This window comes from Ranitomeya imitator, chromosome 3 (assembly GCF_032444005.1).
Source record: "Ranitomeya imitator isolate aRanImi1 chromosome 3, aRanImi1.pri, whole genome shotgun sequence".
NCBI classification, from domain to species: Eukaryota; Metazoa; Chordata; class Amphibia; order Anura; family Dendrobatidae; genus Ranitomeya; species Ranitomeya imitator.
In genome coordinates this window covers 696,667,945-696,694,102 of record NC_091284.1, presented here as the reverse complement: position 1 = coordinate 696,694,102, position 26,158 = coordinate 696,667,945, and the positions used below count along the sequence as shown (strand labels likewise).

At 43.8% G+C, this 26,158-nt stretch overlaps 1 long non-coding RNA gene across 1 annotated transcript in view; it reads left to right on the top strand.

Annotated features, from left to right (window-relative positions):
• Positions 1-1,079: 1,079 nt before the first annotated feature.
• LOC138672277 (uncharacterized) overlaps positions 1,080-26,158 on the top strand; it is a 377,605-nt gene continuing 352,526 nt past the window's right edge. The window contains exon 1 of the long non-coding RNA XR_011319687.1: positions 1,080-1,282. This is a non-coding gene — a long non-coding RNA (uncharacterized lncRNA). The remainder of the gene's footprint in view (positions 1,283-26,158) is intronic.

Genomic DNA, 26,158 nt, shown 5'->3' with positions numbered 1-26,158 from the left:
GCTCTCCTTTGTGCTGATCTCGTTTACACTGTTCCACAATATTCTTCCCCTCTTGTCTCTTTCTTAGGATACCGCCGCAAGGTGTGCAGGCGCGGTTCCGTTCCTTTCTGTTCTGTTCGCTAGGCGCCTGCCAGGTTCCCACGCCTGACAGGGACCCCCCTGTGTCTTCTCCCCGCAACACCCCCTGCCACGGGATGTTGCCTGGTTCCAACCCAGTCAGCTTCTAACTAACTTCCTCCCCAGACCCTAGTTTTACCAGTGTGAGGAGTGGCCCAATAAATAAAGCCTTTTGCTCCCCCTAGTGGCCGGAGTGTGAAGTGTAATGTGTTCTGGTGATACCTGGTCAGGAGAACTCTTTAGTGCCATCGGACGTACCGCTACTTGCCTTGGGGCCATACTGCAACGACCAGGTCTCTGGGGCGCTGCACATCAATTCATTGTAGAATAGCTCACATGGCTGCTGTACAAATAGACAAGCAGTTGTCACACAATGTGCAGCTTCCAACATTATTTTTATTGGTGAAAACTAGTGAATGTCCATCTATCTAAAAAATTATTTCTGATTTAAGGCCAGAACAAAAAAAGATATAAGTATATGTTTGTTTATTTATACTTTGTCATTCAGATAGTGGAGGATTTACCTGTAGACAAAATGGTTACCTTAAATAGTTACCGTACTTCAGATCTGCTGTGACAGCTATATTTTCAAGAACTCAGGGCTTAGGCTGCTCAAATAGAAGAAGCATGTGCTATTTGCTCCTCAAGCCGATAAGTCAAAGCTATGTGTAGATTTTTTTTTGTTATTTTTTGCTCCTTGTGTACCTCCGAAGACCTTAACAGGCTCTGTGCGGCTTTACCTTCTCTCAGGAGAGCAGAGGGAATAACAGCCTGTTCCATATGCCATTGAGGATAGGACAGATGTTTCTATCACAAGGTAGCCGGGTCATATAACAAGAGATTTTCTCTACAGATGGCCCTATGCATATGTCAAACAATCCATGTCTATGTATTCACTATAAATAGTCACAGCCAGAATGAGAATAAATAGACCAGTGTGAGATGAATGGGATGCAGAGAGAGAATGGTTTGGATATTGCACATTGTTGCTCTTTGAGCTATTTTAATACTTTGGTGATATTTATACATATTTTAGATGTTTGTAGTATGTTACTGGCACAGAAAAGTACTGGCATGCACCCCCATGAGTCCCCGTATCACAAGGCATCATAATGGATATTTATCTTGATAGCTGATTCTAGAAGAGCCGCATGCAGGTTTAAAGGTAAGAGCAACAGATATAATATGTTATATTAAAATCATGTTTACAGTTTATATTGTGTCTTATGATATATAAATCAGCATTTAGGAATACATCATTTTAAAAATATAATTGTGTCTACCCGAAATATAAAGCTCATGGGCTTTTGACACCTCCCAATTTGTCACGAGACTGCTGTCTTAAAAAAATGGGGGTCAACAGGTGCCCATCATAGTAATGCCTCTTTCTATCAACACAATCACAAGTGAAAACAATTGAAATAAGTGAAATAAGTGAAACTAATGTTAAACAATAGTTTAACATTATTTATTAGTTTTTGTTTAAACAATTCGTATTGCTTTTATGTCTGAGCATGTGCTGTACATATAATATTGTAACTCTAGTTACGATGCATTTACGTTAATGTTATTGCAAACCAACGCAAACAAGCATAACTTATTTATTAAAGTAAATGCAGTGTAAATTTTACAGCCTGAACGAAAATTCAATGATAATAATAACTAATGTAATTAATTATATTTTATATTGATGTGATAAATTCAAATATGATCCCTAAAGTCTTTGTGTATCAGAAAAGAAAAAAATCCTGTGTACTCTTAAGTTACAGTTGTCAATTTTAGCTTATCTTATAATGTAATCAACACTTTTAGGAATGATACCCCAAAAAATCAAAATCTCCACCTTATGGTCAAACTAAAATAAATGACTTCTGTTAATGATTTAACTTAATAACCATAAATATTTCTAATAGTGCATTTATACTTATTTTCAATATTATATTTTCTTGTCATGTTCACAGTTGTTATAAGTCATCGTTTTGTCCAATGAGTTATACAATATGCTAACACAGTTACAGTAATGTGAATATCAGTGAACATAGAATATGCAATATATGTATTGTGTGCTGCCCCCTTGTGTTACATAGATCTTAAAGGCTACATCAAATTAATTGCTCATTCAATTACACTGTTTACATCCAATATAATTGACTAATGCTCTACATGCTACACAATGATAAGATGCAGGAAACTATGTGCTTTCTACATTATGATCATTTTCTTATATGTACTATGCTTGGAGGTCATACAATTCAGCAAAACCAATTTGTTTAATTTGTCTGTGGGGTTTTAGCTTTTGTGTAATTATGTGCAATTTACCATGAGCCACCACAGACCTGCGGCACTTCTATATACACTACATACAGTATGTAGTCATTCTTTAAACACTCAGGTATTACACACGGACAATTCACTGACTGATGCAGGTCGATGTACTAGTGCAAATGAGCAATTTAAACATTTTGCAGCATGCACTAATCCTGGGGTAAGCTACTAAATTTCCTTAGGGGCTACATAAGACTCAGTGACTGTTGTCAGGGGCTAAACCTAATTAATTCTGCTCCAAATTAATATTAACTTATTATTATTTTATAATAATAATATTATCACATAAAAAATATAACTTTGTGGACTAGCTGCTATTGCTAATACATTATACAATAGGGCTTATTATAACATGTATTCTGTAACAGGTAATAAAAAACATAGAATTTACTGTACTGCTTTTTTTTTTTACAAAAGAGAGTAAATCATACTGCTCCTTTTATTTAGCCTTTATACTTTGATTAACCCTTTCATGACCCAGCCTATTTTGACCTTTATGACCTGGCCGTTTTTTGCAATTCTGACCAGTGTCCTTTTATGAGGTAATAACTCAGGAACGCTTCAACGGATCCTAACGGTTCTGAGACTGTTTTTTCGTGACATATTGGCATTCATGTTAGTTGTAAATTTAGGTCAATACTTTTTGCGTTTATTTGTGAAAAAAATGGAAATTTGGTGAAAATTTTGAAAATTTCGCAATTTTCAAATTTTGAATTTTTATTCTGTTAAACGAGAGAGTTATGTGACAAAAAATAGTTAATAAATAGCATTACCCACATGTCTACTTTACATCAGCACAATTTTGTAAACAAAATTTTTTTTTGCTAGTAAGTTATAAGGTTTAAAATTTGACCAGCGATTTCTCATTTTTACAACAAAATTTACAAAACCATTTTTTTAGGGACCACCTCACATTTTAAGTCAGTTTGAAGGGTCTATATGGCTGAAAATACCCCAAAGTGACACCATTCTAAAAACTGCACCCCTCAAGGTGCTCAAAACCACATTCAAGAAGTTTATTAACCCTTCAGGTACTTGACAGCCGCAGAAGCAACATGGAAGGAAAAAATGAACATTTAACTTTTTAGTCACAAAAATGATGTTTTAGCAACAATTTTTTTATTTTACCAAGGGTAAAAAGAGAAACTGGACCCCAAATGTTATTGTACAATTTGTCCTGAGGATGCCGATACCTCATATGTGGGGGGGAACCTCTGTCTGGGTGCACGACAGGGCTCGGAAGGGAAGGAGCGCCATTTGACTTTTTCAATGAAAAATTGGCTCCAATCTTTAGCGGACACCATGTCGCGTTTGGAGAGCCCCAGGTGCTTCACAAATTGATCCGTAAAACTGAAAAAGTACTTTTTTTCACCCAAAAATTATTTTGGCCTCATTTTTTTCATTTTTACATGGGTAACAGGATAAAATGGATCCTAAAATGTGTTGGGCAATTTCTCCTGAGTACACTGATACCTCATATGTGGGGATAAATCACTGTTTGTGCACACGGCAAGGCTCGGAAGGGAAGGAGCACCACTTGACTTTTTAATGAAAAATTAGCTCCTATCGTTAGCGGACACGATGTCGCGTTTGGAAAGCCCCTGTGTGCCTAAACATTGGAGCTTCCTCACATGTGACCCCATTTTGGAAACTAGACCCCACAAGGAACTTATCTAGATGCATAGTGAGCACTTTGAAGCCCAAGGTGCTTCACAAATTGATCTGAAAAAATGAAAAATACTTTTTTTCTCTAAAAATTTCATTTAGCCTCAATTTGTTCATTTCCACATGGGCAACAGGATAAAATGGATCCTAAAATGTATTGGGCAATTTCCCCTGAGTACACTGATACCTCACATATGGGGGAAAACCACTGTTTGGGCACGCGGCAGGGCTCGGAAGGGAAGGAGCGCTGCGTTTTACCTGCGGATTTACCGCGGATTTCCAGTGTTTTTTGTGAGGATTTCACCTGCGGATTCCTATTGAGGAACAAGTGTAAAACGCTGCAGAATCCGTACAAAGAATTGAGATGCTGCGGGAAATACAACGCAGCGTTTCCGTGCGGTATTTTCTGCACCATGGGCACAGCGAATTTGGTTTTCCATAGGTTTACATGGAACTGTAAACCTGATGGAACACTGCTGTGAATACGCAGCGGCCAATCCGCTGCGGATCCGCAGCCAAATCTGCACCGTGTGCACATAGCCTAATTCTAAAGGTATGTGCACACGCTGTGGAAAACGCTGCGGATCCGCAGCAATTTCCCATGAGTTTACAGAGAGCAGCGGTTCTCACGCAGTGGTTACTTCGGGTCACTGGCATAGGTTGATGGGACTACTGCTCTTATCAGCCTATGCCTGCTGCCGCTAAAAACAGCGAGAGCAGGCGGTGGCTGATGGGAGTATTCATCAGCCGGCGCCTGTGCTCTAAATAAATAACAACAATAAAACAAAAATAGCGTGGGGTCGCCTGTTTTTTTTATAATCAGCAAGACAAAACTGACAGCTGGGGCTGCAACCTTCAGCTGTCAGCTTTAGCAATGCTGGTTATCAAGAATAGAGGGGTCCCCACACTGTATTTTAATTATTTACCCCTTTCTGGCATTGGACGTACTATTCCGTCCATGTGACCTGGGACTTAATACCCATGGACGGAATAGTACGTTCAATGTGGGGGAGTGCAGCTGATCGTGGCCAGGTGTCAGCTGATTCTCACTGCTGACACCCGGCACTAAGTGCCATGAGTGGTCCATGACCGTGCCCGGAACTTTAACCCCTGGAACACTGCGACCAAACATGATCGCACTGTTCCAGAGCTTTGGATTGGAGACCCGGTGGCATGAGAGACATGAGAGACTTGCGCAGTGCATGTCAGGATGTCTCTAAATCAGTATGCAGGGATTGCAGATCTGCATGCTATAGAAGTGATCAGTCTGCACAAAATGAGTGTCCCAGAGTGGGACATAGTGTAAAAGACAGAATTAATTAAACATTTTTTTAAATAATTGTAAAAATATTTAAAAAAATAATAAAAAAAATCAATATTTATTCCATCAATAAATAAAAAGTACACATATATATTTAGTATTGCTACATTCGCAATGAACCCCTCTAGCACTCTGTCACCACTTCAATCCATCCTACACTCTGCTGCCCGACTAATCTACCTGTCTCCCCGCTATTCCCCAGCCTCTCGCCTATGTTAAGCCCTTCACTGGCTTCCTATCGCGGACGTGCGGGCCCAGGTGACAACGGGGAGTCCATATCTCGGCTTCTAAAAAGGTAATTATACCGGTCCACTGACCGTTTGCTGCTTGCCCAGTAATACCTGGCATAGCCAGATTGGAATCTATGGCAGTGGTGTAGGCTGTATACTGGTGGGGCGAGATAGGTGGTTTCAATATATGGATGCACACTATTCTTATCTGCTGTAGTTGTACTACATGATAATATTATGGATGGAGTGTATTATTAGTGCTTCCCACCATAACATCTGATATGGGATATACTCGTTTGTTACTTGGCGCTGCGCGTCAACATTGGTAATTGGAGAGGGATATTGTCCTAATCCCTTAATCTGTCAATATGGTTTTAAATTTTGTAGTACTTTAATAAAATTTGTCTTGATTAATAAATATTGCCTTGTAATCATCTTTTTGTGGGGTGTTCTATGGCTTCCTATCGCCCAGAGACTCCAGTTCAAAACCCTCGCAATGACATACAAAGCCATCCACAACCTGTCTCCTCCATACATCTGTGACATGGTCTCCCGGTACCTACCTACACGCAACCTCCGATCCTCTCAAGACCTCTTCTCTACTCCCCTCTCATCTCTTCTTCCCACAATCGCATCCAAGACTTCTTCCGTGCTTCCCCCATACTCTGGAACTCTCTACCCCAACACATCAGACTCTTGCCTACCATAGAAACCTTCAAAAAGAACCTGAAGACTCACCTCTTCCGACAAGCCTACAGCCTGCAGTGATCCTGAACTTACTGAACCGCCGCACAACCTGCCCTACCCTCTCCTAGTATTTCATCACTAGTATTTTATCGCTATAAAAATGTATAATAATAATAATAAATAACCGACCTATAAAACTGTCCCACTAGTTAACCCCTTTAGTGAACACCATTAAAAAAAAAACACAAAGCAAAAAACAATGCTTTATCATCATACTGCTGAACAAAATGTGGAATAACACGCGATCAAAAAGACGAATATAAATAAACGTGGTATCGATGAAAACATCATCTTGTTCCGCAAAAAACAAGACTCCATACAGCTCCATACAAGCCTCCAGAAAAATAAAAAAGTTATATCTCTGAGAATAAAGCGATGTAAAAATAATTATTTTTTAGATAAAATAGTTTTTATTGTATAAAAACGCCAAAACATAAAAATGATATAATTGAGGTATCGCTTTCATCGTACTGACCCAAAGAATAAAACTGCTTTATCAATTTTACCACACGCAGAACAGTATTTGTTCATTCTGCCTCACAAAAATCAGAGCAATCAAAAAAATCATGTGCCCCAAAATGGTACGAATAAAAACGTCAACTCGTCCCGCAAAAAGCAAGACATCACATGACTCTGTGCATCAAAATATGGAAAAATTATAGCTCTCAAAATGTGGCGATGCAAAAACTATTTTTTGCAATAAAAAGCATCTTTTAGTATGTGACAGCTGCCAAACATAAAAACCCGCTATAAAAACTCAGTATAAATAGTAAATCAAACCCCCTTTTATTACCCCCTTAGTTAGGGAAAAATAATAAAATAAAAAAGGTATTTATTTCCATTTTCCCATTGGGGTTAGGATTATGGTTAGAGTTAGGGCTAAAGTTAGGGTTGGGGCTAAAGTTAGGGTAGGGGCTAAAGTTAGGGTTAGGGTTGGGGCTATTGTTAGAGTTAGGGTTGGGGCTAAAGTTTGGGTTAGAGTTTGGATTACTTTTACGGTTAGGATTAGGGTTGGGATTAGAGTTGGGGGGTGTCAGGGTTAGGGGTGTGGTTAGGGTTGGGATTATGGTTAGGGGTGTGTTGGGGTTAGGACTGGAGTTAGAATTGTGGGGTTTCACTGTTTAGGCACATCAGGGGCTCTCCAAACACGACATGGCATTCGATCTCAATTCCAGCCAATTCTGCGTTGAAAAAGTAAGCTCTGCAATGCGCCCAAACAGTGGTTTACCCCCACATATGGGGTATCAGCATACTCAGGACAAATTGCACAAGAACTTTTGGGGTCAAATTTCTCCTGTTAGCCTTGGGAAAATAAAAAAATGCTGGCTAAAAGATAATTTTGGGGGAATTTTTTTTTTTTTTTTTAATTTTCACGGCTCTACATTATAAAAGTTAGTGAAACAATTGGAGGTTCAAAATGCTCATCACACATCTAGATAAGTTCCTTGGGTAGCTTAGTTTCCAAAATGGGGTCAATTGTGGGGGTTTCCACTGTTTAGGCATATTAGGGGCTCTCCAAACATGACATGGCATCCAATCTCAATTCCAGCCAATTCTGCGATGAAAAAGTCAAACGACGCTCCTTCCCTTCTGAGCTCTGTCATGCACCCAAACAGTGGTTTACCTCAACATATGGGGTATCAGAGTACTCAGGGCCAGTTGCACAACAACTTTTGGTGTCCAATTTCTCCTGTTACCCTTGTAAAAATAATAAAAATTGGGGGCGAAAGATAATTTTTGTGAAAAAAATATGATTTTTTATTTTTATGGCTCTACATTATAAACTTCTGTGAAGCATTTGGGGGTTGAAAGTGCTCACCACACATCTAGATAAGTTCCTTAGGGGGGTCTACTTTCCAAAATGGTGTCACTTGTGGGGGGTTTCCACTGTTTAGGCACACTCAGGACAAATTGTACAACAACAACGTTTGGGTTCCAATTTATCCTGTTACCCTTCGTAAATAAAACAAATTGGATCTGACATAATTTTTTTTAAACATTCCAAAAATTCCTGTGAAGCGCCTGAAGGGTTAATAAACTTCTTGAATTTGGTTTTGAGCACCCTGAGGGGTGCAGTTTTTAGAATTTTGTCACTTTTAGGTATTTTCTATCATATACTGTATATCCCTCAAAGTGACTTCAAATGTGATGTGGTACCTAAAAAAAAATGATGTTGTAAAAATGAGAAATCGCTGGTCAACTTTTAACCCTTATACCTTCCTAACAAAAAAATTTGGATTCCAAAATTGTACTGATGTAAAGTAGACATGTGGCAAATGTTATCTATTAACTGTTTTGTGTGACATGTTCTAAGGGTATAAAAATAAAAAATTTGAAAATTGCTAAATTTTCTAAATTTTCACCAAGTTTCCGTTTTTTACACAAAAAACGCAAGTTATATCGAAGAAATGTTACCACTAACGTCAAATACAATATGTTTCAAGAAAACATTCTCAGAATTGCGAACATCTGTTGAAGCGTTCTGGAGTTATTACCTCATAAAGGAACAGTGGTCAGAATTGTAAAATTGGCCCAGTCATTAATGTGCAAACCACCCTCAGCCCCCCCACACCATCACACCTCTTCCTCCATGCTTCACGGTGGGAACCAGGCATGTAGAGTCCATCCGTTCACCTTTTCTGCATCGCACAAAGACACGGTGGTTGGAACCAAAGATCTCAAATTTGGACTTATTTTCCACTGGTCTAATGTCCATTCCTTGTATTCTTTGGCCCAAACAAGTCTCTTCGGCTTGTTGCCTGTCCTTAGCAGTGGTTTCCTAGCAGCTATTTTACCATGAAGGCCTGCTGTACAAAGTCTCCTCTTAACAGTTGTTGTAGAGATGTGTCTGCTGCTAGAACTCTGTGTGGCATTGACCTGGTCTCTCATCTGAGCTGCTGATAACCTGAGATTTCTGAGGCTGGTGACTCGGATAAACTTATCCTCAGAAGCAGAGGTGACTCTTGGTCTTCCTTTCCTGGGGTGGTCCTCATGTGAGCCAGTTTCTTTGTAGCGCTTGATGGTTTTTGCCACTGCACTTGGGGACACTTTCAAAGTTTTCCCAATTTTTCGGACTGACTGACCTTCATTTCTTAAAGTAATGATCACCACTCATTTTCACTCGTCTATTCAGTAGGACTATCAGCTGTGTATCCACCAGACTTCTGCACAACACAACTGATGGTCCCAACACCATTTATAAGGCAATAAATCCCACTTATTAAACCTGACAGGGCACACCTGTGAAGTGAAAACCATTCCCGGTGACTACCTCTTGAAGCTCATCAAGAGAATGCCAAGAGTGTGCAAAGCAGTCATCAAAGCAAAAGGTGTCTACTTATAAGACATCGTTTTAGTTGTTTCATACTTTTTTGTTAAGTATATAATTCCACATGTGTTAATTCATAGTATTGATGCCTTCAATGTGAATGTACAATTTTCATAGTCATGAAAATACAGAAAAATCTTTAAATGAGGTGTGTCCAAACTTTTGGTTTGTACTGTATCTGTGGGGAAATGATTTACCACCAAAATTTTTTAAGTATGAGACTAATGTCATCTTGTGGATTGATATGAGCCACAAAGTTCTAGATGTAATGTACAATTTACTCTTGAAAATTAGAACATGCCTTCTATGATGCTTGCATTAAAGAACTGATTGGCCAGATATATACGGACTCAGGATGACTGGGCTGTGGTTACCTATGCTGTGCCTCGTCTGGAAATGTCAAGGCTGTGTCCCCTGATCCCAGGGGAAGGCATAGGGGAACGGACAGGCTCCATTACTCAGGAAGAGGGAGCATTTTAGACAAGGAACCTGTCCGGAAGCTGAGGGAAAAAACACATAAAGCAGGAGTGAGTCCCCAGATGTCAGCATGTGAGCAGCAGGGAGGGCAGTGCACTACGCACCCGAAGCGCCAATGCTGTGATGAACTGCAGCAGACAGACCTGGTGACCTAAAGACAGGGGGCCACCTTATCAGAAAGTGGGCACGACAGAAGATATTTTTGGCATGGACAAGCATCGCTTAGGAGGCTGAGCAGCATGCTCTGTCCTTAGAGCACTGGCACCACGAAGGACTGTTCCCATTGGCTCCCACCACTAAAAGCAGTACTGCCAGAGAGCGAGGCACTGTGTGCCCAGTGATGGCCAGAGAGCGAGGCGCCGTGCTCTCCATGACCATGAGTACAGCGCAGCGCACTAGAGAGAGCCAGTTCATGCCACGTGTTCAGCTTTGCTCTCCAATAATTAAAAGGCACAGAGGAATGACAGAGGATGTTGGTACGGACAGCAAGGTACTCCTTCAGCATCTTCCCAAACTTTGCACCCCTTGTAAGAGTCCCCCGTGCCTCTGAGCCAGGGCGATGGGAGGGTCTGAGAAAACTCTCCCAGAACATTGACAGTGTTCCACTGCCTCTGCTGGATTGGCGTTGTGTCCCTGTCACCTATACTCCTTGCTTTGCCAATGAACTGTGTCTGTGACCTCTGATGCCAGCGTTTTCAGATGGAAATTTTTTAAACAATTCTACAAGAAGGATGCTATGGTCCTCCAACATTTTAGTACACCTGTCTGCCTCTGGAATAAGAGATATAAAGTTCTCCTTGTAACATGTTTCTAAAAGTGTAATCAATCAGTATTGCCTGTCACCCCAAATTTTGAGAATGCAAGAGTGACAGGAAAGGCAGCATAACAAACTCAGCCATGCGTGCAAGACTGGTAACAGTCAATACTTACCTGTCCTCACCAAGAGGACAGGTGACCATGCTCTCCTCCTCCTTCTTGTCCTCAGGCCTCCACAACTTTCGACTAACCTCCATAGTATCATTGTAAATACATCATTGTAAATACACCCCTGTTTTTTTCTCCCCCACCTCATTGTAGATTGTAGGTTGTCAGGAGCAGGATCGTTTTTTTTTTGTTAATTCTTGGTATCGTTGTTATTAGTATAGATTGTAAGCTGTCACGAGCAGGGTCGTTTTATTTCTGTTTAATTATTGTATTATTTTTATGGTTGATATTTAGTGCAGATTGTAAGCTGTCACGAGTAGGGTAGTTTTATTTTTGTTTAATTATTGTATTATTGTTATCGTTGTTACTTAGAGGAGATTGTAAGCTGTCACGAGCATGGTCGTTTTATTTTGGTTTAATTATTGTACTATTGTTATCGTTGTTACTTAGTGTAGATTGTAAGTTGTCATGAGCAGGGTCATTTAATTTAGGTTTAATTATTGTATTATTGTCATCGATGTTACTTAGGACTGTTGTGTTTGAAACTGTTAAACTGTAAATATGTTGGCGCTATATAAATAAATATAAATATTATTATTAGAGAAGCAGGATGGAGACATTAATTATGGCGTCATTGCAGCCCACCATCTTGGCGGATTCCGCAAAGTTTTGGAGGATGATATATGCAGGTGCATCTCACAAAATTAGAATATCATCAAAAAGTTCATTTATTTCAGTTCCTCAATACAAACATTTAAACTCGTATATTAGATAGAGTCATTACAAACTGAGGGATCTATTTCAAGTGTTTATTTCTGTTAATGTTGATGATTATAGCTTACAGCCAATGAAAACCCAAAAGTCATTGTCTCAGTAAATTAGAATACTTTATAACAGCAGCTTGAAAAAATTATTTTAAAATCCGAAATGTTGGCCTACTGAAATATATATTCAGTAAATGCACTCAATACTTGGTCGGGGTTCCTTTGGCATCAATTACTGCATCAATGCTGCGTGGCATTGGGGCAATCTGTCTGTGGCACTGCTGAGGTGTTATGGAAGCCCAGGTTCCTTTGATAGCAGCATTCAGCTTGTCTGCATTGTGGGTCTGGTGTCTCTCATCTTACTCTTTACAATACCCCAATAGATAGTAGTTTGCTGGCCAATCAAGCATAGTGATACTGTTGTTTTTAAACCAGGTATTGGTATTTTTGGCAGTGTGGACAGAGGCCAAGTCTTGTAGAAGAACTACATTTCCATCTCCAAAAAGCTTGTCGACAGAGGGAAGCATGAAGTGCTCTAAAGTTTTCTGGTGGATGCCTGCGCTGACTTTGGTCTTGATAAAACACAGTGTATCTAGACCAGCAGATGACAAGGCTCCCCACACCATCACTGATTGTGGAAACTTCACACTAGACCCCAAGCAGCTTGGATTGTCTGTCTTTCAACTCTTCCTCTAGACTCTGGTACCTTGATTTCCAAGGTCTAGTGTGAAGTATCCACAATTAATGATGGTTTCTGGAGCCATATCATCTGCTGGTGTAGGTCCACTGTGTTTTATCAATACCAAATTCAGCGCAGACATCTACCAGGAAATTTAAGAGCTGTTCATGCTTCCCTCTGCCGACAAGCTTTTTGGAGATGGAAATTTCATTCTCCAACAGGACTTTGCACCTGTCCACACTGACAAAAGTTCCAACACCTGGTTTAAAAACAACAGTATCATTGTGCTTGATTGGCCAGCAAACTCATCTGACCTTAACCCCATAGAGAATCTATGGGGTATTGTAAATATGAAGATGAGAGACACCAGACCCCACAATGTAGATGAGCTGAATGCTGCTATCAAAGCAACCTGGTCTTCAATAACACCTCAGCAGTGGCACAGACTGATTGCCTCCATGCCACGCCGCATTGATGCAGTAATTGATGCAAAAGGAGCCCCGAACAAGTATTGAGTGCATTTACTGAACATATATTTCAGTATGTTAAGGACCAGCGGAACGCACCAAGTATAGATGATATGACACTAGGTGCGTTCGCAGTCCGAGGTCCACCGTGCAGGTAAAGACCCTGCTGCTAGTAAGACGGACTATATGGCGGTACTAAGTATACACACATGGGTTAACTTCACCCTGTGTGAAGGAAGCGATCCTGTTGCGTCCCAGGACCGCAGTACCGCACATAGAGCGCGAGCAAGAAGTCAGCGAACTCAACCCCTACTCAGGATTGAAGTCCGATTAGACACTTGCTGGCACAACACCGCAACTGGGTGTGTAAGGAAACTAATAAATAGAATATAAAGGCACGAGAGTGCGTGCGGTGCCGCACTGACGGACGCCACTAACCATCCAGGCTTGGGTAAGGAAAGCGCAGAGGAAGCGCACGGCGCCGTACTGGCAGACACAGCAACTGGACGCTGTGATGTGTGTTACGTGCAGATGGCTAGTCAGGCGCTAGATAGCTACCATCATCCGTGAGCAGTCAACAACACTAGGGAGGGTGCTTTCATCCATCGACATACATCCATCTACACACACATTATCAAGACAATACTAGCGCATGGCCGTATGGTCATGCGCAGTTTATATAGTTGCAGCACAGGAAGCTGCTACAGAAGTTTTGACCTTTCAGGACCTGCCAGGAGGACCAATGGGATGTGCTGCAGTACCTGAGCATGTGACCCTCGATCTCCAACGGGAGATCTTGCCCTGGGCATGCTCAGTGTGTGCAAATAAGGACTTAGTCCCAGAGAAGCTCGCTCGCCGCAGATCAGTGCAGGGTACAACAGGAGAGCCAGAAAAGGCAGCAGTAACCCTCTGCACAGAATCAGTCCCAGCGAGATGCTGGGAGCGACGCCTCCGCTGAGCAGAGCCCACTGCGGCCAAAGCAGAATGGGAGACCGCAGCAGACACGGATCGAGATTCCCCCTGTGCAGCAGAGGATACTCGACTCCTAACATTACCCCCCCTCCTAGGGCCCCCCCTTCCTTGGGCCTTGCTACGTTCGAAGACAGCAATAAGCTGCGGAGCCCGAATATGCTCAGCAGGCTCCCAGGACCTATCCTCAGGACCGTAACACTTCCAGTCCACCAAAAAAAATTTTTTGCCACGTACCACCTTGCACCCCAAGATAGCGTTCACCTCGAAATCGTCCGTAGACGAACCCGATGCCCCGGCAGATGACTCAGAAAACCGGGACATGTATACGGGCTTAAGGAGGGACACATGAAAGGTGTCGGTGATACCAAGGCATGGAGGAAGGGCCAGACGGTAGACCACAGGATTAACCTGTTCGAGGACCTTGAAAGGGCCCAAGTAGCAAGGAGCAAATTTAGTGGACTCAACTCGCAGCCTGATGTTACGGGCGGAGAGCCACATCAAGTCGCCAGGAGCAAAGGTCGGGGCGGGGCGCCGATGAGCATCGGCGGAGGACCTCATTCTCTCCTTAGAGGCCCGAATGGCATCCTGAGTGCGGTCCCAAATATCCCGTGCCTCCACAGCCCAGTCTGCCACCCTGGAGTCTGCGGAAGACACGGGCATAGGCACAGGTACCCGTGGATGCTGACCATAGTTGAGGAGGAATGGAGTTTGTCCAGTGGAGTCGGCTACGGCGTTGTTCAGCGCAAACTCTGCCCATGATAGCAAGGATGCCCAGTCATCCTGCCTGGCTGAAACAAAATGTCGCAGGTATGTGACCAAGGTCTGGTTGGCCCTCTCTACCAACCCATTCGTCTCGGGATGATAAGCGGAAGAGAGATTCAACTCAATACTGAGAAGACGACACAGCTCTCTCCAGAACCGAGACGCAAACTGGGGACCCCGGTCACTGACAATTTTGTCAGGCATACCATGTAGGTGGAAGATGTGCTTAATGAACAACGCAGCCAAGGCCCGTGCAGAAGGTAACCGTGGTAGCGGCACCAAATGCACCATTTTCGAGAACTGATCGGTGATGACCCAAATGATTGTACAGCCGCGAGACTTGGGCAAACCCACGACAAAGTCCATCCCGACCATCTCCCAGGGCCTATCTGCCACCGGCAAGGGATAGAGCAACCCAGCTGGCCTTTGACGCGGAGATTTATTTTTGGCGCAGGAGACACACGCCAGAATATAATCCCTGACATCCCGGACCATATGCGGCCACCAGTACGTCCTCTCCAGTAGCTCAGATGTCCTCTTTGTCCCAAAGTGTCCACCCACCCTGGACGAATGAGCCCAAGAGAGAACCTCCGGTCGCCAATTAATGGGCACAAAAGTCTTGCCCGGAGGCACAGACTCCAGCGAAACCGGCGCTACGGTTCTCAGGCTCTCAGAAGGGACAATAAGCCGAGGCTCCTCTTCCTCCTCTTCAGTTGACATAAGGGAGTGAGAGAGAGCGTCAGCACGAATATTCTTCTCCCCGGCGAGAAAATGAAGAGAAAAGTGGAACCGGGAAAAGAACAAGGACCATCTGGCTTGGCGAGAATTTAGCCGCTGGGCTGATTGTAAGTAGACCAAATTTTTGTGGTCCGTGTAAACCTGGAAGGGAAACCGCGCACCTTCCAGAAGATGTCTCCACTCTGAAAAGGCCAACTTCATTGCTAGCAGCTCCCTATCCCCGATGGAGTAGTTTCTCTCCGCTGGCGAGAAGGTCTTAGAGAAGAAGAAGCATGGATGCTTCCGACCTTGAGCATCCTTCTGATAGAGGACAGCTCCAGCACCAACGGATGAGGCATCCACCTCCATTAGGAACGGCTTATCCACATCAGGACGATGTAAGATGGGAGCGCTAGCAAAGTGGGACTTAATAGAAGTGAAGGCCTTGGAGACCTCTTCCGACCACAATTTAGGATTCGCTCCCTTCTTGGTGAGGGCTACCAAGGGAGCTACCAGAGTTGAGAAGTGGGGAATGAACTGGCGGTAATAGTTCATGAACCCCATAAAGCGCTGCACCGCTTTAAGAGAATGGGGCTCTTGCCAGTCCATCACAGCCTGTAGTTTGGCAGGATCCATAGCCAATCCCTGGGCGGAGATGATATAGCCCAGGAACGGTAAAGACTCCTGCTCAAACATACACTTCTCCAACTTAGCGTAAAGAGAGTTTGCCAGTAGGAGGTCGAAGACTCTGCCAACATCTCTCCGGTGGGAGTCAATATCTGGAGAAAAGATGAGAATATCATCCAGATAGACTACAACTGAGGTGGAAAGCATATGCCGGAAGATGTCGTTGACAAAATCTTGTAAAACGGCTGGGGTATTACAGAGCCCAAAGGGCATCACCAGATACTCATAGTGCCCATCTCTGGTGTTAAACGCCGTTTTCCATTCGTCCCCCTCATGGATGCGAATCAGGTTGTAAGCACCCCGCAGATCTAATTTAGTAAACACTCTAGCTCCCCGAAGCCTATCGAAGAGCTCGGATATCAAGGGCAAAGGATACTTGTTCTTAACGGTGATAGCGTTAAGACCCCTGTAGTCTATGCATGGACGTAGTTCCCCATTCTTCTTCTGCACGAAGAAGAACCCTGCCCCAGCAGGTGACACTGACTTCCTGATAAACCCTCTTGCCAGATTCTCCTGAATGTACTGAGACATGGCCTCCGTCTCCGGGAGAGATAATGGATAAACTCGACCCTGGGGAGGCTCCGCACCAGGCAAGAGATCGATAGGACAGTCATAGGGGCGATGGGGCGGAAGGGTCCCCGCCGCCTTTTTGGAGAACACGCCTGCGTAAGACCAATATTGCTTGGGGAGAGAGGATAGATCTGCGGGTACCTCAGTAGTAGCAACCTGAACGCACTCTCGGTGACACCTACCCCCACATGATTCACCCCATCCCAGAATTCTGCCTGAGGACCACTCGATGTGAGGAGAGTGGTACCGTAGCCAAGGTATCCCCAACAGGACCTCATCAATACCCTCAGGAATGATGAGCAGAGAAATAATCTCCTGATGGGATGGCAACATGGACAGAGTAAAAGGGATGGTCTGATGCGTTATCTGTGCGGGGAGTGTCGACCCATTCACCACTCGTACCGTTACTGGTTGAGGTAGCATAACCAGGGGTATTGCATGACGTTGGGCGAAGGCAGAAGACATAAAATTGCCCTCCGCCCCAGAATCCACGCAGAGGTCTACCGAGTGGGAGGATGAGCCAAAGGTAATTGTCCCCTTAAAGGACAATTTGGAGGCAAACGTCGCAGTGTCTAGTGCACCTCCACCTACTACCACTAGACGCTGACGTTTCCTCGACCGCTGATGATGACATCTGGTGGCAAGATGTCCTGACTGTTGGCATACATGGCAACCCTGGAGTGCACGAGCGGTCTGGGACTTAGATCCCACTCGTGACACCACCTTAGGTTCATGGAACTCAGGAGCCTGGACTGGAGATTCCAAAGGTTTGGCGAAGGTGGGAGCCAGCCGAAACCTCTGCCTACACTGGGCTCGCTCTAACCTTCGCTCGTGAAAACGGAGGTCAATGCGAGTAGATACTGTTATTAACTCTTCCAGTGTGGCGGGAATCTCCCTAGTGGCCAGAGCATCCTTAACGTGGTCAGCCAGCCCCCTCCAAAATATAGGGATAAGGGCTTTATCCGACCACTCCAGCTCAGATGCTAGAGTGCGGAAGTGGACGGCAAAAAGGCTGACCAAGGACGAGCCCTGAGTCAGTGCCAACAGTTGGAGCGCCGTATCATGGGTGACACGAGGTCCTAGAAAGACCTGTTTCAGAGTGCTCAGGAATAACGGAGCACTCTGCACCACATGATCGCCATGCTCCCACAGCGGCGTAGCCCACTGCAACGCCCTGTCCGACAATAAGGAAATTATAAAGCCCACCTTAGCCCGCTCTGTAGGGAAACGAGAGGCCAGAAGCTCGAGATGTATTGAGCACTGACTCACGAAACCCCTACAGGACTTACTGTCACCAGAAAATTTCTCTGGTAGCGGGAGGCGAGATAGCGTCGGTACAGGGGCGGCAGTGGACAAGGTAGCTGCAACCACACTTGCAGCCTGAACAGCGACAGCAGTAACATCCACAGCTGAGGTTGAACGCTCTAGAGCCGCCAACCTTCCCTCCAGCTGCTGGATGTACCGCTGTAGACGCTGATCGTCCGTCATTGCTAGCCAGACCTTGGCGCTAGTATTATGTTAAGGACCGGCGGAACGCACCAAGTATAGATGATATGAAACTAGGTGCGTTCGCAGTCCGAGGTCCACCGTGCAGGTAAAGATCCTGCTGCTAGTAAGACGGACTATATGGCGGTACTAAGTATACACACATGGGTTAACTTCACCCTGCGTGAAGGAAGCGATCCTGTTGCGTCACAGGACCGCAGTACCGCACATAGAGCGCGAGCAAGAAGTCAGCGAACTCAACCCCTACTCAGGATTGAAGTCCGATTAGACACTTGCTGGCACAACACTGCAACTGGGTGTGTAAGGAAACTAATAAATAGAATATAAAGGCACGAGAGTGCGTGCAGTGCCGCACTGACGGACGCCACTAACAAACCCAGGCTTGGGTAAGGAAAGCGCAGAGGAAGTGCACGGCGCCGTACTGGCGGACACAGCAACTTGACACTGTGATGTGTGTTACGTGCAGATGGCTAGTCGGGCGCTAGATAGCTACCATCATCCGCGAGCAGTCAACAACACTAGGGAGGGATACTTAGGAGCTTTCATCCATCGACATACATCCATCTACACACACACATTATCAAGACAATACTAGCGCATGGCCGTGCGGTCATGCGCAGTTTATATAGTTGCAGCACAGGAAGCTGCTACAGAAGTTTTGACCTTTCAGGACCTGCCAGGAGGACCAATGGGATGTGCTGCAGTACCTGAGCATGTGACCCTCGATCTCCAACGGGAGATCTTGCCCTGGGCATGCTCAGTGTGTGCAAATAAGGACTTAGTCCCAGAGAAGCTCGCTCGCCGCAGATCAGTGCAGGGTACAACAGGAGAGCCAGAAAAGGCAGCAGTAACCCTCTGCACAGAATCAGTCCCAGCGAGACGCTGGGAGCGACGCCTCCGCTGAGCAGAGCCCACTGCGGCCGAAGCAGAATGGGAGACCGCAGCAGACACGGATCGAGATTCCCCCTGTGCAGCAGAGGAAACTCGACTCCTAACACAGTAGGCCAACATTTCAGATTTTAAAATCATTTTTTCAAGCTGGTGTTATAAGTATTGATGAGCGAATATACTCGTTATTCGAGATTTCCCGAGCACACTCAGGTGTCCTCCGAGTATTTTTTAGTGCTCGGAGATTTAGTTTTTATTGCCGCAGCTGAATGATTTACATCTGTTAGCCAGCATAACTCCATGTGGGGATTCTCTAGCATTCAGGCAACCTCCACATGTACTTATGCTGGCTAACAGATGTAAATCATTCAGCTGCGGCAATAAAAACTAAATTTCCGAGCACTAAAAAATACTCGGAGGACTTCCGAGCGTGCTCGCGAAATCTCGAGTAATGAGTATATTCGCTCATAACTAGTTATAAATTATTCTAATTTACTGAGATAATGACTTTAGGGTTTTCATTGGCTGCAAGCCATAATCATCAACATTAAAAGAAATAAACACTTGAGATACATCGCTCTGTTTTATATTGATGAACTGAAATACATTAACTAGGAGTGACAAAGTCAGGAACGCCATCACTAAACATTGGCCAATACTTATGACAGATAGGGTTATTGCCAAATGTATTAACAAAAATCCTACTATTACCTTTAGGCGGTCACAGATCCTTAGGGATCAGCTGGATCAGCATATTTGGGGCGAAGGGCCCTAAATGGGGCTGTACTAACTGTGGGAAGTGTGTAGCTTGCAAGAATATGTGTAATGCCCTGGAGTTTACTAATTCTAGGAATGATAGGATTTTTCGAATTAAACACACCATTACATGCACAACAAAAGCCGTTGTATATCATGCATGCATGGAGCTTCGTAGGCGAATATGTGAGCATGTACTTGATATTGAAAGAGCACGAACTGAAGATGATCCTCATAAACTCAAGCCTATCCCACGACACTTTAGAGCCTTCCATGGATATGACCCTAAGGGACTGAGCATTAAGGGTATTGATAGAGTCTTTGTGGTACTCAGAGGTGGCAATTGGAAGAGGATGTTGGCACAAAAAGAAGCCAGATGGATTTTTAAATTGGATACCATCTCACCATCTGGCCTTAATGACCATAACAGCTTTGCCCCTTTTTTGCCAATCTGAGTCTGTGGCATTTCTGACAGGGTTAGTGTTTTGCATTTTCTTTGCTGTCTTTTGATCTTGGCCTTTTAGCTTGGTTTTAAAGTTTTTAATAATGTTTTATGTGTGTTTTTCCATTTAAGGACCTCTAGTTCTGGTGCCTCTTGACCTACAGTGGAACGTCGGTTTTTGGACCTAAGTGCTTCCCTTCACTACGTTTACTTCGTTGGAGTTCCCTATGAGACTTGTTTTTTTCATGCGGCTGTGTGTCCATGCACTTTTTGCACTATATGTTATTTATTTATATTATATGTATGGCTATCACTATGTACTGTAGCTATTTTTTTCTTTATTTATAATTATATGTACATTTATCTTTTATCATGCAATATTACACAAGTATCATATATATATATGCATATCTTTTTATATGCCCTAATGTCTTTCTTCCTTAGGTTCTGTACCCATTCCTTTTGCACTACGCACTTTATTCACTTACGCACTTTTTACGCTGCCTGTTACGGCTTTTGAGTAAATGCGGTGTTGCTATTGCGCATTATGTACTTTCACTTCCGGTCATGCACCTTGTACTTCTTTGCTTGGTAGTTCTCCGTGTGTAGTTCTCAGGAGTCGTGCTCAATGACTAGAGGGTGCGCACCGGATATGACGTCAGCGGCCTTTACTCCGTGTTACATGGCGGCCGCATACCTCGGCTGTGGAATGGATCCTATGCGCTTGCGCTCCTCATCCCGGTGGCGTATCTAGTTCCGGTATATCGGCGTTCTATGTCCACATGTTTTGTTCTTTCACAACAGGTATTTATTATTCATTGATTAGTGCGCCTATCCTATGGGTCCTTGGGAGATATATTACCATAGCTGGCCAGTACACAATCACCCCTGGACGAAGCATTTCCGTGCGAAACGCGCGTCGGGTGTGGTGGGTCCCCAGGAGTGCTCCTTGGTAACTATACCTTAACATTGGTTCTCTCATACACTTGTATTTTTTACTGCCTCTATTTTTGTGCTTAACTGTACATGGTCACACAGTTGTCAGACATAGTAATTTTGTGAGTTTTTATATATATGCACTGTTTGGAGTTACTACCAGGGTTACCCACCTTCTGTTACCTGTGCTTGTGGTTATTTACCTGTTGTACTTATACTATTGTTTTTAATATGTTTAATAAAGATTTTGTGGATTTTATTGGCCGTATGTGAAGATTTTCTCTTTTGGTGATTTATCTGAAGCACGGCAAGGGCAGATGAAGCTCTAGCTGACTTTCTAAAATGGGTACGTAGGGTGTTGTACTTTCCCTAGCAGATCCGGCTTCATAAACCATTGAACAATGAGGATAAGCACATGGGCCAGGCATGGCACGTGTGTGAGCTCGCCTTGCCTCAGAGCAGCCACCATGTTCTGGCCATTGTCACACATGACCATGCCTGGCTGTAGGTTCAGTGGTGTCAGCCACAGATCTGATTGCTCTTTCACAGCTGTCCACAATAGGGTTGAGCGACTTTTCATTTTTTGAGGTCGAGTCGGGTTTCGCGAAACCCGACTTTCTCAAAAGTCGGGTCGAGTGAAATCGGCCAATCTTATTGAAAAGTCGTGGTCGGGGATCGGCCGAAACACGAAACCCAATGCAAGTCAATGGGAATTTTTTTTTTTTATATTTACTTCAGCGAGATATAGCAGAAAAGCCGGTAATTCAATGGTGTTTTTTTAACCATTTCATAGAATTGGATTAATAATGGATAGGTGTCATAATTGACGCCTCTCCATTATTAATCTGGCTTAATGTCACCTTACAATAGCAAGGTGACATTAACCCTTCATTACCCCATATCCCACCCCTACACGGGAATGGGAAGAGAGTGGCCAAGTGCCAGAATAGGCGCCTCTGCAGATGTGCCTTTTCTGGGGTGGCTGGGGGCAGATGTTTTTAGCCAGGGGGGGCCAATAACCGCGGACCCTCTCTAGGCTATTAATATTTGCCCTCAGTCACTGGCTTTACTACTCTGGCGGAGAAAATTGCGTGGGAGCCCACGCCAATTTTTTCCGCGATTTAACCCTTAAATTTAATAGCTAGAGTGCCGAAATTTTGCACATACACACTACTAACATTAGTAGTGTAGAATATGCAAAAAAATGGGGATATGACATGGTTTACTGTATGTAAACCATGTCTCATATTATGTCGGGTTTAGGAAGGAGAAATGAAAAGCCGGCAATTGAATTACCGGCTTTTCAACATTATCGCGCTGAAGTAAATATAAATATATATATATGTGTCTCTATGACATACATATATATATATATATATATATATATATATATATATATATATATATATATATAAAGAGAAAAAAAAACAACCAGCACTCCCAATGTGAACACATGCAAGCTGCAAGCTGTATCATATAGATATAAAGAAACACAGCAGCACATGTATATGAATCTAGTCCATGTGAAAACACAGACAAACATTCGATATGAATCATACTACTCAAAAATATATATGAAAAAATATTTTTGAGTAGTATGATTCATATCGAATGTTTGTCTGTGTTTTCACATGGCCTAGATTCATATACATGTGCTGCTGTGTTTCTTTATATCTATATGATACAGCTTGCAGCTTGCATGTGTTCACATTGGGAGTGCTGGTTGGTTTTTTTTCTCTTTGTTTAGTGTATGGATGAGGCTGCATCCAGACTGATCTTGCACTCCTCCCATTGACCTTGCAGGTGGCGGTAATCATCTCTACTTGCCCATAAATTGTAGGTTTAGCCCAGAGTGACATGTTTGTCCTAAGTTGTAGGCTGGTGGCCCAAGAGTGGCATGTACAGTAGAGTTAGGACCCATCAGAGGGAGATCACCTTGCTGTGGTTGATGGGCACACATGAATTGGCCAATTTATGCGCTAAGAATCTTCATTTTATCTATAACTGTAAGTTTTATGAAAAAAAAAAAAATTTTTTTTAAATTGTTTTTATGAAAAAATATTTTTGAGTAGTATGATTCATATCGAATGTTTGTCTGTGTTTTCACATGGCCTAGATTCATATACATGTGCTGCTGTGTATATATATATATATATATATATATATATATATAAACAACGAAACCCAACTTTGGAAAAAAGATCGCCGACCCGATCCCACGGTGCGGTTTGTCATCTAAGAATATTAGCTTCAGCACAGCCTGTTGCCGCTTGGATGAGGCAGTGCTTCCAGCTTGTGACTGATGTGCTACTTTCTGAGATGAAGGCTGAAGAGGAGGAGGAGGTGCAGGAGCTGTAGACTGTGGGGGCAACCCAGATTAATGTAGGGCCCGAAATACTTGCACCATCCCAAGGTCGGACTGGGTCCCGTCTTCCACTATGTTAACCCAGTGTGCCATCAGTGAGATGTAGCATCCCTGCCCACAAGCACTTGTCCACATGTCTCTGGTTAGGTGGACTTTCCCAGTAACAGCATTGTGGAGGGCACGGGTAATGTTGTGGGACATGTGCCTGTGTAATGCCGGGATGGCACATGGCGACAAATAGTCCCACATGACTCCTCCTGCTCAATACAACTCTAAAACATTTCCTGGATCTATAAATTCCAAGAAACTGCAAAAATGTTTGTGCACGCCCTCATCATCTCCTGCCTCAACTATTGCAACCTTCTACTCTCTGGCCTCCCCTCTAGCACTCTTGCACCACTCCAATCTATCCTAAACTCAGCTGCCCGTGTAATCCAACTGTTCGTTGATTATTCCCCAGCCTCTCCTCTCTACCAGGCCCTTCACTGCCTTCCTATTGCCCAGATGCTACAGTTTAAAACCCTAACTGTGACATACAAAGCCTTCCACAACCTGTCTCCTCCATACATCTGTGACATGGTCTCACAATGTCCGACTGGGTCATAGCTTCCTCTATGCTAACCCAGTGTGCCGTCAGCAAGATGTACTGTCCCTGCCCACAAGTACTTATCCATGTGTCTGTGGTTAGGGGCCCGGGTACTGTTGTGGGACACATGCTTGTTTGTGTAATGCCGTGCCTAGAGACTGTGAGAAATTGTGGTGACTGGGGACTGAGTACCTTGTGATGGTCGCCGTCATCAGGTTGCAGAAAGCTTCCGTCTCCCACGAGTCTAAAATGCAACATTTCGAGCGCAAGCAGATGACAAATGTGTGAATTTAGTACTGTGGCCTGTGTGACGTAGGCTGCGTATTTCTGCTTGTGTTCCAAGGATTGGGATATGGACAACTAAACGCTGCGCTGGGACAAGGACATGAACGTGCTTCTTGATGGTGCTAGTTGAGTATGTGTGCAACTACAGATGCAGGGCAGAAGGCATCTTTGCATGCATCATGGACAGGGGATTGGCTTGCACGCACTACAGCAGAAAAAGTAGTATTATCACCCGCAGACACTGTTCATGGAGGCTGGTGTTCGGCCAACAAAGTCAGGTGCCTTCCTGCCATGTGCCTGATCATGTTGGTGGTGGTTAGGCTGGTAGTTTTGCTACTCCTGCTGATGCGGGCATGGCCGGTGGTGCAAATGGCCTTTTTGGGGATATCGGCAGAGTCTTTAAAAAACAACCAGACTGTTACGGGGACATTCAGCGTCTTCATCTCCCACACCGCATCCTCACCTCGACCCCTGTCTTTCGGTGTTCCCCAAGGCTAAGTTCTAGGACCCCTACTCTTCTCCATCTACACCTTCAGCCTGGGACAGCTCATGTAATGGCACGGTTTGCAATATCATCAGTACGCCAATGACACAAACATCTACCTATCTGTACCTGACATATCCTTACCAGTGTCGGACTGGAGTACCTTGGGCCCACCAGAAAAATCATTCTTGGGGCCCACCATGCAGTTATGTAAAAATTCCACACAGAACACGTCCTCTAAATACTGCACAGCACAAGACACATCCTCTATATACCGCACAGCACAGGACGCATCCTCTACAGGTCCTTCTCAAAAAATTAGCATATAGTGTTAAATTTCATTATTTACCATAATGTAATGATTACAATTAAACTTTCATATATTATAGATTCATTATCCACCAACTGAAATTTGTCAGGTCTTTTATTGTTTTAATACTGATGATTTTGGCATACAACTCCTGATAACCCAAAAAACCTGTCTCAATAAATTAGCATATCAAGAAAAGGTTCTCTAAACGACCTATTACCCTAATCTTCTGAATCAACTAATTAACTCTAAACACATGCAAAAGATACCTGAGGCTTTTATAAACTCCCTGCCTGGTTCATTACTCAAAACCCCCATCATGGGTAAGACTAGCGACCTGACAGATGTCAAGAAGGCCATCATTGACACCCTCAAGCAAGAGGGTAAGACCCAGAAAGAAATTTCTCAACAAATAGGCTGTTCCCAGAGTGCTGTATCAAGGCACCTCAATGGTAAGTCTGTTGGAAGGAAACAATGTGGCAGAAAACGCTGTACAACAAGAAGAGGAGACCGGACCCTGAGGAAGATTGTGGAGAAGGACCGATTCCAGACCTTGGGGAACCTGAGGAAGCAGTGGACTGAGTCTGGTGTGGAAACATCCAGATCCACCGTGCACAGGCGTGTGCAGGAAATGGGCTACAGGTGCCGCATTCCCCAGGTAAAGCCACTTTTGAACCATAAACAGCGGCAGAGGCGCCTGACCTGGGCTACAGAGAAGCAGCACTGGACTGTTGCTAAGTGGTCCCAAGTACTTTTTTCTGATGAAAGCAAATTTTGCATGTCATTCGGAAATCAAGGTGCCAGTGTCTGGAGGAAGACTGGGGAGAAGGAAATGCCAAAATGCCTGA